This window comes from Lytechinus variegatus, chromosome 1 (genome assembly GCF_018143015.1).
Source record: "Lytechinus variegatus isolate NC3 chromosome 1, Lvar_3.0, whole genome shotgun sequence".
In the NCBI taxonomy this organism is placed as follows: Eukaryota; Metazoa; Echinodermata; class Echinoidea; order Temnopleuroida; family Toxopneustidae; genus Lytechinus; species Lytechinus variegatus.
Genome location: NC_054740.1, coordinates 59,141,638 through 59,147,637, shown reverse-complemented (window position 1 = coordinate 59,147,637; position 6,000 = coordinate 59,141,638).

Sequence of the window (6,000 nt, the reverse complement as noted above, 5' to 3'; positions counted from 1 at the left end):
ACTTTTTTTGTTCAACTTGCTCTCATTTCTTTATTGCTTTATCAATTATGACACTTTGCACATAATGATCCTAGGGTAATACCACATGTGTGTCCATGAGGGTCATGGGGTCAGAAGTCATCTAGGGGTCAAAAGGTCAAGTTTTTGTTCAAATTGCTCTCATTTCTTTATTTCTGCATCAATTATGTTGACATTTGGTACATAATCCTTGGGTATTACCACGTATGTGTCCATAAGGATGAAGAGGTCATATTGCCCATTTCATCTTGTAACAAATAGGAGAAACATGCACAACTTCGCCAATTGAATTTTGAAAAAAAAAAAACATTTAAAGTGTCATCAAGGGGTGGGGTAGAAATAGATAAAGAATAAACAACATAGGCGGATCCAGCTTTTGGCGAAAGGGGGGGCGCACTGCCGAGCGGCGCACATATTTTTGCACTTCACCGGCGCCATAAAAGAAAATGTTGAAAAAGAAAAAGGGGTAATGCCTGGCCCTGTCATAACACGCACACGCACACACACACACATGCATATATATATATATATATATATGACTCATATCATATAGATATACATGACTCATGAGATAGAGACACATATTTCACTGACAAATTAATGCGAGCGCGAAGCGCGAGCTGAAATTTTTAAAGTATACTGACCTGAAAACAGGAAAAAGGTGCCTGTTTAGGACTGTTTGTAGTAACTCATGAGGAGGATACATATCTCACTACACAGATAATGCGAGTGCCGAGGGCGAGCTGAAATTTACTTATATTCTGACCAGAAAGCTTAAGCATTCTTGGTACCAATGATTAAGATGGGTATCTAAAAAAAATGCAAGCGCGAAGCGCGAGCTTAAAATTTTGATATTTCGATCTGAAAACATTACAGTTTAATGTACGTTTTAATAAAGAACAAGATTATATCCAACAAAAGATTATTGCAAATCGAAGCGGGAGTTCTTTTGAGGTTCAGAACTAAAAACGGGACATTCTATTCACCTATTTAATCATTAAAAGTATGGGGTTTTGCTACAGAAATGATGCGAGCGCGAAGCGCGAGCTGAAAAATTTTATGTTCCAATCTGATAATTTGAGCACGATTTTTAATAAAGAACGAGTTGTGTAGCTCAATCTCGTTTGCTGATTTCTGTGTAACATTACCATCTTATTGTTTTTGCACATGCGGAATTATTGGGGGAGGGGAAAACGATCATTCTTGACCGCGGCGCCGATCTAGATTTGGTTAGCAATAGGCCCTTCTTCATTATTCTACCGGCGCTTATTTATTGAAATCAGGGGACGCTGATCATACTTGACCGGCGCCGATTTAAATTTAGGTGGCGCCGGTTAAGACAAAGGCAGCGCCGATTTATCTTGACCGGCGCCGATTTAAACAAGTAGTACTGATTATTTTTACCGACGTTACGTAAGATTCAGGCAGCGGCAATCCATAATCGACTGGCGCCGATCTAGAACCAGGAGGCGCCGATTATTCTTGACTGGCGCTGATTTTTAACCAGGTGGTGCTGATTATTCTTGACCAGCCCCGATTTAGATATAGGTGGCGCTGATTATCCTTGATCGGCGCCGGTTAAGAACTCAGGCAGCGCCGATTTTTCTTGACTGGCGCCGATTTATAACTAAATAGCGCTGATTATTCTTGTCCGGCGCCGATTTAGATTAAGGTGGCGCTGATTATTCTTGATTGGCGCCAGTTATATGCAGGCAGCGCACTGCTACCGGCGAAGTTGTTGGGAAAAGGGTAGTTAAAAGAAAAAATAAGGAAGATGATATGATTACGCTTTGCTGGGGATAGTCTTTCCTTTACTGTTGCTAATGTTATATCAGTGTATATTTTTTATAAGCAGCGCCTTTTCCCTTTCTTTCCTTTCTTTTTAATTTTTCAAGCGGCGCCTTTTCTTTCTTTTACTTTTTTTTATTTTCTTTATTTTGAGCGGCGCCTTCGGCGCCGCTCAATTATTAGGGGGGGCGCGCGCACCCTGCGCACCCCCCCTGGATCCGCCGATGAACAAAATTATGGAAATTTGTTCATTGCAATAAATTAGACATGCAGCATAGGCCTAAAGATTGTAACAGTTTTATTTATAGTAATGTGAGATAACCGTTGAACGTTCTTTTTTTTTTAAAGATAATAGGATTACGTTCTCCATGTGATAGTCATCAAAATATAGAAGGCTGGCTTGAGTCTGAGAGAGGTTTGAGTAGATGAGAGAAAAATGGCTTGAGTCGGCGTGTTTAGTTGTAGAGAAACCCATCCTCCAATTAGCCGCCTATTAAGTAATGCGGATAATTCTATAAAAATTGCGTTCACAAACTCCGAAAATAATCCGCACTATTTTTACGAGCGCCCGTCCTGAAAAAGGCGGATAATCGTCATGGCAACCGCACACACCCCCTCCAATGCGGTTGTGTCAGAAAAGGGTGACCTTGTGATCGCACCATGGCAATTATCCGTATTACTTTCGAAATGCGTTCATAAAGTCAAAATCTGGTCCCGATAACGCTATTATGCGGATAATTGCAGCATCAAAATATTGCGGACAACTCTGGTCCTCCTCCGATTTTACGACCAAATTATGCTGCTATTAGCCGCAGAATTGGATTTATGAAAGGGGTATAAGTTCTTTCAAGGACACATGTTGTATCGTAAATCATTTCCTTCAAATTAGAAAAAGTTAGTTCTTTACCTACATTCATATCAAACTTACCATAGTTTTATTTTTCTTGTTCTCGATTTCTTTAACAGGGTTCGGCAACATACTGATTTTGGTTCCAACAAACACTTGCCCAAAGGATTATTTCCCTAAGCTGGTAATGATAGCAACCGGTCTTCTGTTATCCGGAGGAAGCATGGGTGTTACGGTGATGCCATGGTTCTTTAGAGAACTGCTTGTCGAATATGGTTGGAGGGGCTCACTTTTGATACTTGGTGGATTAAACGCGCACCTTGTTGCGGTAGCATCCTTGCTGGAACCAATTGAAAGGATGGATTCTTCCCAGGACTCGGACAAGAAAAGCCCATCCTCATCACGTGCTGGTGAAAATGAAAACGAATTTTCAAGTTCGGATGATTTATCAAGATCCCATAAAGCTTTACATAGAGTTACATATAATGCGGCATCTGAACCTTCTAATGGTCAGCTAAGTTTTAATGATGATGGTGGACAAAATGATGGCCGGTCTGTCAAGACTCGGAGCATTATTTCCAAAGGGTTCATAACTACGACAAGATTCATTGGTTTAACAATCTTCAAAGATCACCCTCTCATGGCCTTGCTTTGTCTACAAGCTTTTATTTTTGGCCTCTCTTACATCGGTTGGCTGCTATACATTGTTCCCAATGCCCTCGCTAAAGGCCATTCTAGTGAGAAAGCAGTCCAAATATCGATCGTAGGAGGCGCTTTTAACTTCATAGGTCGTTTGGGGATCGGCTTCTTCTGGTCCCGAAAATACATTGAGTTTAAACTCTGGCACTCTCTGATATGCCTCCTGTCTGCGGCTCTTTTCTGGATCAACTTTGTCGTACAACGTTTCGAAATTCTGATGGTCTTATCTGCGTTCTATGGTGTATTAATGGGTGCCCTCGTGACATCTCAATTTCAGTTAGTGATGAATGTCGTTGGTAAAGATTCCCCTGAAGATTATAAGACTGGAATGTCAATATTCTTCATAGGACGTGGCCTAAGCAGTCCAGTTGCAGGAGCAATATTTGGTAAGTTTCTTAATCCGAGGAGGCGGGACATCATGCCTTCACAATTGAAGTGGAAGAGTATATATCGTCCACAGTCGACAGTGGTATCGGTAGGTTATGAAGAGATGATGGTTTGGAGGGGTAAACCATTGTATGCTATTAAAGCATGGCTTGCCAATCCAAAACGTTTTGACTGCTTCATGAAACAACGGATGCATCCATCTTTGTCTCTTATTGCCGAGTCCGATATTCACTGTCTCTGTCATATTATTTCCCCTCTTTTTTTCATAATCACAGACTCGACCTTTGCAGTATTGCATCGTCTGTTGTAATTGGCGAAATGGGGGTAAACCATTGTTTACCCCATTTGATGGTGGTGGTGATGAAGATGATGAGCATGTTTTAGGATATGCCGTCTTTAGATAAGACCTCTCAATTATACTGAATTTAAGCAGACAACTCAAAACACATTTTATAGCAAACTGACAGTAGAAAATTTGAACAGTCTATATTGGAAATTATGTTGATGTAACTTCGGTCGTTAAAATAAAGTGATACCTCTTTGAAGTACGCCTTGTTAATGTTGTCAAAATGTATTGATAAGGTTAGAAAGACCATTGTGAAGAAAGCATAGTTGTTGAAAATCCAGTATTATCTGAAGACATAAAATCAGTAAGCAGCTATTATATAAATATTTGTATAATTGGAATCTTGTGTTCTCATTTCTTACAGGTCGTCTGTATGACATTACTAAATCATACGACATATCGTTTGTTTTTATATCGGGACTGAACGTCCTCAACGCTTTCCTGTGTATAGCTCCATTATGTTGGTCTCGATGGCGACAACGGAAAAGATTGCGAACTGATGTAATTGAATGATAAGATAATATTAATAATCGATGGAGACATGAAATCAGCCGGGCCGACTATCTTATCTGCTAGAAATTGACGTGTCTATAAGATTACAAGCATTCAGTTATCCTTGCTATCTCTTATGCTACCATCCGTACGCTACCATAGGTTGTGAGTGGTGTGCCACATATTCGACCAATATTCACCTTACTGTTCTTCCATTTCACATTATCATGTAATATTTTATATATACAGTTTTCGACGATATATAGTTGTTTGTTCTTTGCAGAGTTCTATAATCCGTTATTATGACTATTTGTATACACAATACAAATGAATGCATGAGGATTACTCATAACGAGGTCTCTATAGACATTTATTGTGTTGAATGTTTTAGTCCATTTAAAATAATAAGTATCATCAATAATTCAAATTACCTTTAGACACCACAATGCATATCTCTATACTTTCTTTAAATGGTGAATAACTACTCATTCGAAATTATTACCAAATGTTTATGTGATGTAGTTCACGATGAAATACATGTACGTTAGATTTAGATTAAAAATATATATAATCGAAGTAACAGTGCAAATACATGTTCAAAGTAATACATACAGTTCAATGACATTTCATAACAAATAAATGAAGTTGAATTGACTGACTTGCCAAGAAAAACAGAGCTTGTAAAAAAAGGCAAGTCCCTAAACTTAGTTCCAATATTACATATATATATATATATACAAGAGACGGACGGGAAACGAACTTAAAATACGTAATCTACGAAATACCAAAAAAGAGCGAATGTTAGCGACAATAAAACATGGAAAGTACTAGTAACTTAGATAATAATTGTAATGATAACGATAACAATGATTTTAAGGAGAAATTATAAGAGGGGAAGGGGAGGAAAAGGAAAGAGGGAGAAAAGGGTGGTGCAAATAAACTGGAAATGAAAAGAGGAACATGGCAAGTACACAGGTTATAAGGCACTGTAGTGACATTATTTAGAATATACAATATTTGACAAATTTAGTTACAGTTTTATTTTAGCTTGATTTGTTGGTGGTGGAGTATTGACAAATTATTGACAAAACTTTTTAAGTTTGCGCTTAAAAGTATCAATGTTACTAATATCTTTGATCTTATTTTATATTCAGGTTGAATCGTGCCATTGTGATACTCAGAAATCCCTTATGCAATATTTGTTTATTTCAATGTATAAACGATGAATAATATGCAATTGAAATGACATTGTCGTCTTCATATTGGTATCATAGTATCATACATTACATTTATGTAATATTCGATGTTTACATTGTTTTTTTTAGGTTAAAATCAAGCCATGTAGGCAGCTACCGATAAATTTTTACATCATGGTACGAAGTGCTTGTTTCTTTATTGTTTAAGGTGCATAATATCTTAATTG